Source organism: Petromyzon marinus, chromosome 12 (genome assembly GCF_048934315.1).
Source record: "Petromyzon marinus isolate PM22_M1 ecotype Great Lakes invasive population chromosome 12, UKy_Petmar_22M1.pri1.0, whole genome shotgun sequence".
Classification (NCBI taxonomy): Eukaryota; Metazoa; Chordata; class Hyperoartia; order Petromyzontiformes; family Petromyzontidae; genus Petromyzon; species Petromyzon marinus.
In genome coordinates, this window is record NC_133678.1 from 7,941,453 (window position 1) to 7,954,124 (window position 12,672).

Sequence of the window (12,672 nt, forward strand, 5' to 3'; positions counted from 1 at the left end):
CAAAAAAAAACGCCACTGAAAAGTGTATAGCCAGACAGTGGCTCACCCCAAAAAGGAAAAGGTAATCAAGCATGAGTCAATGGGAACAGCAATGTCATTCCTAATTCTGGGAGTGCAGCAGTCATGAGCACATTAGTCTGCTGCCTCATAAGAATGCATCACCAGTGGAGCAATAACACATTCCTGAATCTATCTCATGAGCGTTACAAATATGAAGCCGAAGCCGTGCCAAGCGAGATATGTCACATTTCACCTGGAAAGGAGTCAGCACGAGACCCTGATGTTGAAAGTAAACATTCGGTGGAGAAAACTTCCATCCGAAGATGAACATTCCTCTGTATGACGACGTCAGCCGACGCACACTTCAATCACGATTTGGCAATAATTACCAACTCAGCATTGGTATTTCAGTCATCCAAGCACTCATAAACCGAGGCCTAGTTTTGAAAAAATTAAGAAATGAAAAGCGTTCACAACGGGTGTATACTGAGATTGCATAAAGAAAGTAACAAAATACATATTACAGCAGGAGTCAGACAAGGAGACATGCATTCGCCAAACTTATTTGAAGCTGTTTCCTGAAGTATAGGCATAATAATAATACATGTAGGAAGTATTAAGTATGAAGCAGCCACCATTACACACGTGTTCATTTTCTTCACTTGATTTTTCCAAAGATCACTTCCGTTGTTGTTTGCTTCTTATCATCTTCCACAACATTATTATTGTGAACAATGCATCGTGTTTTAAAATATATCATTCAGCGCTACTCTGTTATGAATTATATGCACAGAACATCTATTTCTCGTCCACACTTTCATGACTCGATTCACCGTCTGACAAGAGATGTACCGGCACCCATAATCATATGCAAGACACTGGGTCGTATGTATGCTGAACTTGTTTCGCACCGTACGTAGCCACACGTGCTAATCGGAGGTGCGGGGGAAGGTCAACAAACTAAACACATAAAGAAGTTCGAAATAAATTAGTTGTCAATCTAGACTTCAAAGTGCATAGCTCCAGTGGCTTCCTCCTATCGGAAGAAAGATCGTTTTTCTAGACTGCCCCCGAAAGCGCGCGATGGAGTGACCGTCTTTGTTCGAGAGCTAGCCGAAAGCCGCTGCGAGGATGACCGGAGCTCGCGTGATGGGGTTTATGCAACCTTGACAAGATCAGCGGCGAGGCACCGTGGTTCATTTGTGGCAAGCACTTTGTGCGAAATGAGTGCGACCTCATAATGCATTCGTTCTGCCACCGGGAGCCAATAGCAGCCGGCGAGCGGTTTGGACGGGCACGATTCGGAACTTGCAGTTCCCATCACGGCACGTGCCGGAGAGTTTTGTACACGTGTGCAGCTTGTTAATGTTTTTTGTTTGACTTTTACCAGGCATCACGTCGCGCAGTTAGCCTCTCTGACAAGAGAAGTACCAGCACCCATGAATGCAAGACTCTGTCTCTCCTTGTATGAAGGAGGATGTCTCCACAACCCTCGCCGTCGCGTGATGATGTTCATTGCAATTAACTGGCGAAATGTCGTACTAGAATTGTCAATGTAGTGGGTTTACTCTGCAACACACCGGGGTGGTGTACTGGTAACGAATTGGCATGTTTGGTTTACGTGACACGCCTTACTAATTGGCCGTGTCGGGCTGGTGGCGGGTTTAACGACACGTTTGTATAGACGCGAAAGCCTACGTGTTAAACTGATTAAGGGGCACGTTTTGTAAAGAGAGTGAACACGTGTACATTTTCCACAAGGGGGCTTACAAGACTCTGCAAAAGCTTTTGGAAAACTGAGCTTAATAATGAAAATGCATGCACAAAGGTGACTAAAACCTGTTAATAACGTTTGTTTTAATGGTGTATATTACTTGCTGAATAGTTAACTGTGGATTAACAACAACAAAACACAATTTCTAAGGAATGTTAATATTCCCATACACGGATGACATCACGAGAATGTGTCCACGTTTCTGATCCATATGTCACAGCGGGTAATATATGTACACTGATTAAAAACGCTCACATTTTTGCACATTGCTATGTTGATTCTTGCTATTAAATTCAGTTTTACAAAAGCACTCCAACTTGCTCTCATCTGCTCGTTTTTTCACCTTTTTTTGACCTAGTTTACCTGTGTTTCTCTGTCGCGTCCCTCGTTCCATACTGTATCTGAACATTTGGACAAACCGTCTCCCGGGCCAAATATGAACTGGCAATTTGACAAGTGTAACGTATTGAATGGAATTACGTGTGTCAAAGCCACATATGCACGCGTGTATCTATATGAATTCGGTTTTATTACAGCATCAATGTCACGTTTAATTTGCAGTAAAAACTGATAAGTCATCACTACTGGCTATTTACAATTACCATTTGTCATCCGCGTGATTAAATCGCAAAATGGTCTTTTCACACTGCATTGTAAAATGGAACTGCTTGGACAAATCTATGCAAAAAAAGTTGTATCCTTACCTCCTACATTGCTCTGCCCTTGCCACCATCAACTGGAAGCAATCAAAATATTTCCGGGTTTCACGAGCTTCAGAATAAAATTCCCAAATCTGCACAAAGCCATGCATTGTTGAAATTGCACACACACACACCTCTGACGATTTGATTTGCCATTTGGTAACGGTATCTTACAGTGCAATCGGACAGTGACGGCGCAATGAGGCACTTGCATTTTGCTTTGGAATAAAAGTTGTGATATCCTGTACACCTGTGGCCTTCCCAGATACCTCGATCATCTTGGCAGTGGCTCCCTATTGTTTGTGAGTTATATGACCGCATCAACCGCCTGCCATAAGTCATCGACCAAAGGTAAAAATGGCACCCTTGTAAACTATGTAAACAAGTAATATTGTGCACTTTAGGACTGTACTCTTTGGTTCTATTGGGTAAAGTCACGTAGGTGAAAATAAAATAACAAAAAATCACGACGTTTCGGCCACAACACAAGCGGCCTTCATCAGGTGAAGGGACGAGACTGTCTGGTAGGACAGCGCTGTCCTCCAGACAGTCTCGTCCCTTCACCTGATGAAGGCCGCTTGTGTTGTGGCCGAAACGTCGTGATTTTTTGTTATTTTATTTTCACCTACGTGACTTTACCCAATAGAACCAAAGAGTATGGATCCTAGCAGTCACGAAAGCTTTAAATCCACTTTAGGACAGCTCTCCAATGCGTTTTCACCTCTGCTGTTCGGCGTTGTGTCCAAACATTGGCGGAGCCAGTGAGGGGGGGGGGGGCACGTGCCCCCTTAATGATCCGATCGATGTGTGGTATCTGAACCTTTCCAAGCACCGCAGAGCTGCCCCAACTTCACCAATCCGTATTGACCAGCGTGGTGAAGTATGGTCAACCAAACCTTCCATGACAGACACGGCATGGGGAGGCCTTCACCCAGCGGTGGATTGAAAATGTACTTTAAATTATGACGAACCATTATAACTGAATATTGCATATATTAAACTAATATCAATGATACATTATACTAAAAACGTAATGTATCTTGCAGGAATCCACAACACTGTGGGTTAGTTTTTTCAACATTCAATAATATTGCTTTAAAAAAATGATATTTTGTCGGACTAATAAAAAATAACCTGAAGTAAAAGAGTCTGTAGCCTGAAACAGCTGTTAATTTCTTAGAATGTTATGCAATTCAGCAGTGTGGCCATAAGCAGATGTTTTTCTGTTATATTTTTTCTCACAGGAACAGCAAACTAAAGCAGTAATATTTCATAACTTTGTGAGCGTGCCATTTCGAGTGACTGATAAAGTGTGAAGCGTATTCGTTATTTATCAAGAAACTTTTATTAAATTTCACGAGTAGGGATGTCCGATTCCAATTTTTTTTTTGGGAGTCGATTTAAAAATGAATTCTGATTTTGATTTCGATTACAAAAAGCCCCCTGAAAAACTAACTGTTTTTACAAACCCTTTTTTATGTATTATTGCTGGATTAATACAGCATGAACAATTCAAGAATTATATGATTAAAACGAACTATGTACAGAAACAGAATAAACATGAAATTACGGTTCTGAATATCTTGTGCTAACCTGAATGTTAACCAAATACTATTATACTGTACCTACATATATATTGAAAACTATAAACATATAAAAGTAATAAGCAATATATAATCACAAATTCAAACGAAAATAACGACTTTATTAAAAACTAACCAATGAATCATAGCAATTCACACCTATAACAATATATTTTGTAAAGCTGACCAATAATCAATGCACGCAAGAATTATGCTCATACTAACCACCTCCCACCCATAGTTTCTCCTTCACCTACAGATTGTAGCATAGGGAGAGAAAGTTACGGTGACCTGCTTGGCCTTCAGTCGTGAGCCTCTCTGTGAAACATTTCTCCACGGTGGCGAGATGTTAACTTCTTCGCCTGGTACACGTGAGGTCGTGGGTTCGATCCCGACCCCGACACCCGCTGTATATTTGTGAGTTTGCATGATCTCTCTTCCCGTGGCCGCGTGGATTTTTTCTCCGGATTCCTCCGTTTTTTTCCCCCCACCATATTTAGAATCGACATCATGCCTTTAGAGCATTTGGCTGCTACAAATGTGCACATGATGAGGCCACTTCGTTGAGCTATCGTTTGTGGTCAGATTGCTTCTTATAAAACGAGCTATAGAGCTCAGTTGGCATTGCCCGGTAAAATAAAATAAAAAAAATTGCAGTTAGTTCTATGAACTCTCCTTCAGGTTTGGAGAACTCCCTCCTCTTACTCGACACATGCTGATCTGTCTGCCCATAGGCCACTGTTGCATAGTGGTCTTGGAAAACAGGATCACGTACCTATCTGTGCATGGTTTCCCCTTTGTCTAAATTAGTGTTTTTACGTATGTTTTTTCCATGAAAATATTTAATTATATTGGCGCAGAGTTTTCGCTCATTAGAATATAGATCTTGCTTTGCACCTGTACCTCGATTTTTCCTGCGCACCTGACCTCTCACATTATATTTACACTGATTTTTTTTTCATTCACGTTTGTTTCGTTTACGACAGTGAAACTCCTCGTTTGTTAGTTGTACAATATCCCAGTACTCGTTCTCTGCAATGTTGACGTTTTTAATCTTTATTTTGTTGTTGCCGTGCTCACACAACAACACGCACCGCCCGTGTGAAAATCGGTGGGCAATAAAAAAAAAACGAATCTTTAAACGTAAGAAACAAAAATCGCATTTTGTATTTTTAAAGTGCTGTTTGGCTCTGGTTTACTCCAAGGCCCCGAGACACACCAATGCCCTCGGAAGATCCAACATTGCAACAGCGGTGTGTGTGTGGGGGGGGGGGGGGGGGGGTCAAAGTGACACCCAACTTTAGAAGCTATGAAGGGAATTGCTGCGATAACCCTTTCCTATTATAAACCCTTTTCTATTATAAACCCTTTCCTATTAAAGGGCCCCGTTGATGCTCAGAACGCCCCTACTTTGCAACGGAGACAAAATCCGCTTGGCAACCCCATGAGGCCGGAATTCCTCCCCTAACGGAGGGTGCTGAAAGCAGCTCGCCCACTGCGGGGGGCCCGAACCGAATGGCGATTGATCAAATCCCAGTGAGACGACGGAATAGATACTTTTTGGTTCTTTCGGTAAAGTCACGTAGGTATAAAATAAAAATAAATAAAAAATCACTTATTTGTATTTTTTATTTCATAACTACGTGACTTTACCGAAAGAACCAAAGAGTTTGGATACCTGCAGTCACGAAAACTTCAAATCAAGACGGAATATATATAGAGAAGGGATACCGATGTAGTTAGATAAGACAATTTTAGAAGAAGAAGAGGAAGAAAACTGGACGTGTAGCGATTTGAGAGAAGAGAGATGCGGATAAGCTAGAGATGGGAGAGATTCGTTAGCTTTTGTGTTATGTCTAATTGTATGTCTATCATTTACAACCGAAAGGAATGATGGACGATGGACAACACTAACAAGAGCGGGGAAGCCAAGGGATGCAATCCATCCGAGAGAACGTTCACTGTGGAGACAGACAGAGGATGTGGAGACAGACAGAGACCGTTTACTGTGGAGACAGACAGAGGACTTCACTGTGGAGACAGACAGAGACTGTTCACTGTGGAGACAGACAGAGGACTTCACTGTGGAGACAGACAGACAGAGGACGTTCACTGAGGAGACAGACAGAGGATGTGGAGACAGACAGAGGATGTGGAGACAGACAGAAGACGTTCACTGACAGAGCGATGAGATGAGTTTGCATAACAGGGTCTTGAAAGGTGGTGGCTTTTGGAGGCCTTCGTCTAGCAGCGGATTGATCACGGCTGATGATGATGATGATATCTACTAGGACTTTTTTATCTGATGCACCCCTTTATTTACGTAAATCCTCGGCGATTTCATCTGCTTGGGGCCTTACGTATTTGCTTCGTATACTCATGCCTCGTGCACATCTGTCAACCCCTTATAAGTGCCCACCTTATTACAGACCAATTCGGATCTTATCGATCACCCCCGTGCCCATTGTGAATCTCAACGTTCATCCCACAAAGTCCCATCGCGAGTGAGAAAACGCCCGTAATCAAAACGTCTGTAACGCCGTATGGACATGAAAACTCAATTCCACCCCCCCCCCCCCCCGTACAAGAATGGGAACTAAACCCCTATGGGATTGACAGCTAAAGCTCACGCCAACACCGCCACGCCCACTGCACTGGGCCTCCTCTTGTCCCGTGGACAACTCCGCGTCTCGCCGTGACATCCTCAGTCCGACCTATGAGTGAAACGGAGTGGGGGGGGTGGGTGACCTCTTTGGACCGTTTTCCCATTGCATTGTAGAAACCTGAAGCCAACCCGACTCCCGGCGTTGCACGTAGTCATTCAGCGGCTTCCATCATTTTTCAAAAACAAACCCGCATGTTATAGAGCCCGCAAAATCGGCGACGACTGTCAAGGTGACGTGGTCCCCCTTAACGTGTTACACTTGACATTGACGCCGTACACTTGCACCGGGTGGAACAGTGGCGCAACGTGCTATAAACCACTGCGGACTGAGTTGAATTCCAAACCACGGCCAACATCATTTGGCAATTGACGTCTCAGCTGATCCTGAGGTTCTGAGGCCATCGCCAAACACGCCGATGAGTCTTGTCAAATAACATTGCGTCGGGAAGCCCTTATCCAGCACTTGCACGCCACAGTGCCGTACATAATCTGTGTCTTTATTATTGTTCCACTTGCCGGCCTTTTGATCTGGCATAGTCTTATTCATTCCGAACTTTGTAACGAATACGACGCGTTCCGTATTATCACCAAGGACACAACCTGTGAGAGTCACATCTATTTTCTAATGAGTCCTGGCAAGATGCCAGCAGTAGATCGGCTCCACGGCAAAAAACATAACCTCCAAGCAAATGGGGAGAATGTTGGGTCTAATTGGGTCGTATGAGGGAGTGATGGGCATTTTTTCTGATTGAGTGTGGTTGAACTGTTTTGTGCTGAGACGAGTAATGTGCTACTATATCCCGATGTGGCAGTGAGTGACCTTCTCTGATCTGCTACTACCCTACGTTGCTGTGACCAGCCCAGCTGAGTCTTCGTTGGTCTCCTTCGTCAAAAGTCAATGCGATTTGTTGCTGAAATTGTCACTGAGTAGGTGCTCATCTCTCGTATGCGGCCCTGAGAGAGTGGTGGAAGTTCTGCCATGCATACGGCGGAGTCAATTATATCCGTATGACAACCACTCACTCAATGGGAGTCCTCTTCTCAACCCCTTCCGATTGCAAGCCGTTCACTTTACCGCTAAGCCACCTGCATGGCTACTTTGTGTAACTGCGGTGTTACACATTGTGATGCTCAGTCATCCTGACCAACACGAATGATGATTGTGTCTTGCACCACACAGCGAGGATCGGCATTACGCTGCAAAAGTCTGGTGCGCAATGGCTTGATATGCGGGCAGCTTCAGCAAATGTACAGTATAAGCTAATTATATCCAGGTTGCAAACACTTGTGATAGCAAGGCCATTGCATGAGGTTTTCTTGACATACAATAAAATAATAAGATAAGCGTGCCATAGTACGTTTGACCTAAAATATCACTTTGGGGGAAAACATCTATCTGCCGTCCCCCGCCACCACCGAATTGTCGGGGCCATTGCCCCCCGCCTCCCCCGTTCCATTCATACCGCTACCCCCCCGGTTGTTCTGTGGGGTTCGGGTTAGCGACCTCCACCTCCTCACCCCCCGGGGCCCCTGACTTCGCTGCCGACCGTGTCGGCATGTCTTGATTGGTGGCTCGTGCGCTCTGCGCTTGCGCAGCGCCGCGGTGAGCGTGCTCGTGACGCGAGACTCCGTCCCGCACGGACAAACGGGCACGGCGTGCCGATGCGCGATTCCGCTCACACACACGCTCCACGCGTCCAGGCAATAACACAACCGACGCCGCTACCCGCCAGCCCCGTACACCAATCACACGCGAGGGAGTTGGGGTCGGGGGTGGGGGAGCCGGGGTGTGGGTCGTGCGCGCGCTGCTGATTGGTAGGGAGTCGCTCCGCCCAGATTTAAAGGGCCGTTTAAACAGCCGCGCGAATACGCGCACGCCAGGCGCTTAGCTCGCTACCTCGCTATAGACAATCGCGCAGGTACGCGGCCGCAACACCGTCACACAGGCACGCGAGCGCTAAGTAACTACTGTAAACAATCGCACGGATACGCGAGCGCTAAACGCTACACTCCCTTATTCGCCGCAAACAGCCGCGTATGCGCGCGAACACAAAACACTCTTCACCCTCCTCTTCACCCTCCAAAAGACCACACGACACAGTTTATCCCCCTATTAGTTATTTTATTTACCGCGAGTAAGCCGTTGAACTACGCGTGATTGTGTGAGTCGGCAGGCCCCCCCCTAGCCTAACCTTCGGAAATCCTAGGCTCAATTTATCCTGCCTATCGCTCCGCTCTCTACTCTTGATTAAATCGTTCACACTCGCCTCTCTCCTACTTACGCTTACTTCCACCCTGCTGCGCTGAAAGCTGTAGACGGGCGAGGCTGTGGGTCGTCTCCGTAGAGGGTTGAGCCTGGCTGCGCTGAAGCTCGTCACACGGACGTCTCGAACGGCTGACTCTCCTGCTCTGTGGACCGCGATGATTTGAAGAACACTGGCCCTGCTACCCTAAGCCTCCGTGTTTTTTATCCACCCTAAAGGCATTCCGGTGCTCTCGCGCTTGCCCACCCGTGCTCTTTCATATTCGGATCCGTGACCTTACCTCGAACAAAAGGCATTCAAATGCTTCCGCACCCGTGCCTGCCCTGTCCATTCAGAGGCCGAGTTATTCTCGTCTTTTTCACATTCGGATCCGTAATCTCACCTGTAACAAAAGCGTTCCGTTGTTCCCACACCCCGTGCTGCCTTGTCCATTCAGATTTCAGAATGCTCCTGTCCCGTTGTTATTGGGGTCCCTAATTCTACCTATAACAAAGGCGTATCGCTGTTCCCACGCCCCATGCCGCCCTGTCCATTCAGATGTCGGCTATTCTTATCCCTTTGTTATCTAGATCCCTGATCCTAACAAAGTCATTCCGATCCGTACCCCCTTGGCCTCCTGACTCGTGCTTGTGTGTGTGCGGTTTCACTCGCGGTGGCTCAACGGCCTCTGCCGTGACCTCGTAACTTTAATATCAGGTCACGGCGCCATGGTGCATGTCAGCCACGGGGGGAGATCGCCCAATTTCCCGGCCGCAGGAAACCATGAAGCTTGATCCCATTAGGGGCTTCTGGATAAAAACCCGTCGGCCAGGTGACCTTCCCTCCCGGCTCTATGCGGGGTGTGTGTGCGTTCGTGCGGAGGGGGGGGGGGGCGGGTTGTCACCCCCCGGTGGTGGTGTCACGGCGTTGGGTACGGCCCCCGACGGAGCTGCTCCGCTGCGGCGGCACCACACACCACTTCAACCTGCTTACTGATGCTATGGCCATGACAAGTGTTGCTATGACTTGTATCGATATGTGTGATTTGCATTCCACTTATACAGTTAGCCCTTCTCGAATATAGTCTACGCTCTGAAGTTAGGTCCCGCCAAGCATTACCTTAATTTGCCTTGTCAAACACGTCCTGCAATGTACCAAAATGGCCAGCACTGTAGCGCTAAGCTTTAGCCTGCATCAATTGCTATTTGCACTTTGTGACTATAGTCTACATTTCACTGAGACCTGCCGGGGTCACCATTGGCTCACCTCTGACACCTGTGGCTTGCAAACTATACGTCTCGCTAGGATAGGCGTTGCATGATTTTTAATTATCATGTTTTTTTACATAATGCTACATCACAGTTTTTCCCCTGCCACCCATACGGCGTGTCCTGAAACGCATCAATCTGTTTTCATTACATTACTAAATTATGAAACTATTTTTTTTTCACCAGGTAAGGCCCTCTGAGCCATATATCTCTTTTTCAGGAGCGACCTGGCCAAAATTGATATCTCAACGAATCGGCTTATCACGTGGAAATGTATAGCACCCCAAATACTCGCAATGCATGATTCTCAATGTGGAGCGAAACCCTCGGAGGACCCATCGGAAAGTCCACGCAACCAGGAGGAGAACATGCGTACTCTAAATATACAGGTGTCAGGGTCGGGATCGAACCCACGAGACCTCCTGCATATCAGGCGAGGGAGTTAACATCTCGCCACCGCAGCAGAGTGACTGGCAATGCAGGATCATGTTCTAAATTTGCCAAATACAAAAAATAGAGATTGCTTAATTTAAAAACGACTTGGTAACATTGCCCCGCTACTGGCAAGATTGTGACCATTCTCAGATTGGTGTCATGTACACATTGTGCCACATAGGGAGAGTTACCACTCGGGTTCCCCTAGGCTACACTGCCACTGGGCATTGGAATGGATGAGATGAGATGTGATGCAAGGCGCTTTAAGTTGCGGAGACATTTACACAATCTATTATGTACGGTACACGTAAAATCTTGAAACTTATTTCGCGCTGTACGTAGCCATCCGTGCTAATCGGAGGTGCGGGAAATCGGAGGTGCAGTCACAGAAATAACCACTTGCGAAGACACAATGCCCAGATGGGCTTTCACCTGAAATTATATAAATGATTTTCTTTTCAAATTTTTGCGATTCACTCTCAAGCAATCCACTCACTGAGAAGGGGATCTCTCCCCTCCTCAATGCAAGAAATTATAATCTGCCTTGGGTCCATCACCTGACATCACCAATCACCCAACCCCACCGTACATTTGAGGCCCTCTCTTAAAATCTCAACATGTCCTGAATAAGGCCAATTTGCCAATATACACATATATAACTCGTATTATTTTTTGTATATTTTTATTAGATTTTTTCAGTAACTTGTGTACATTTTTGTATTATCCCATCAACGTATTACACGCGTTCTACTTACACAAAACAAATATTCAATATTGCAAACCACAATGCTAAGAGAGTAGGAACAACTGGACATTAGAATAAACCAATTTTTTTCTGTTCATAATTATGCACACACAGGTTGGTAATCAAGCTATCTCCCGGTGAGACATTGTTCTGTACCTTGCAACACATTCGAAATAGCCGTCCTTTCTGGAACACTCTTAATGGAATATTCTGTGCTTTCACAAGGACACTTCCATACTACCCTGCTCCTAATGTTGGGCTGTGAGCCAAGTAATAACCTCCCCGATTAAAATAAATGGAATAAGCCAGTTTCACTGATAATCTATTTCACCCATCATCCATATGGAGGCACGGCAGTGAACGTGTATGTACTGTATGCATGTTGAATTTCTTTCGCACTGTACGAAGACAACCATGCGAAACGGAGGTGCGAGCTAAAGACAACAAAACTAAACACAAAAAACAGTTCTGTTTGTATGTATGTTGAACTTCTTTCGCTCTGTACGTAGCAAGCCGTATTTGAACGCAGAAACTAAGCACAAAAAGCAGTTCTCAAGAAATGAGTGTTCACTCTAGATGCAAAAGTCCATCGCTCAAGTGACTTCTTAACATAATAAGGAAGAGCGTTCCAGACGGCCGCAGAAGCGCATCTGAAAGCACGCGATGCAGTGACGGTCTTTGTTCGATGGTTAGCCAAAAGCTGCTGCGAGGATGACCGAAGTTTGCGTGATGGTTAATGCTCCTTGACGAGATCAGAAAGGTTTATTTGTGGCAAGCGCCTTCTGTGGAATGAGGTCGCATTTATGAGTCCTCGTAAAGATGCAACTGGTATTTGGTTGCATTATTGTCCTAATGTTTACCTTTTTTATATATCGCAATCTTATGAGCTCGTGGTCAACGCAAATCTACGTACAGAATATGCGTAAGATTTAAATAGTTTTGGTTATCAGCTTATTGTTATCCAGGCCAATATCCAGCAGCATTTGTTTAAGCAAGTAAACTCTGGACTGCTGGGTATCATTGGCAGTCACTCTTGTCATACAAATACTGCTGGGTTGTCAGATATTATTGGCAAGAACACTCTATCTAAACAATGGGACGCTATTCATTAAAAAAAAAATCAATATCCAAAAGTGTTTACGATATTCGTTGTGATAGAGAATCATAGGTGAAAACATGCGAATTCAAAATGTTTTAGTTAATAGACTATATTTTAACATATTCTTGGTTCTTTCGGTAAAAATATATATTAATTATT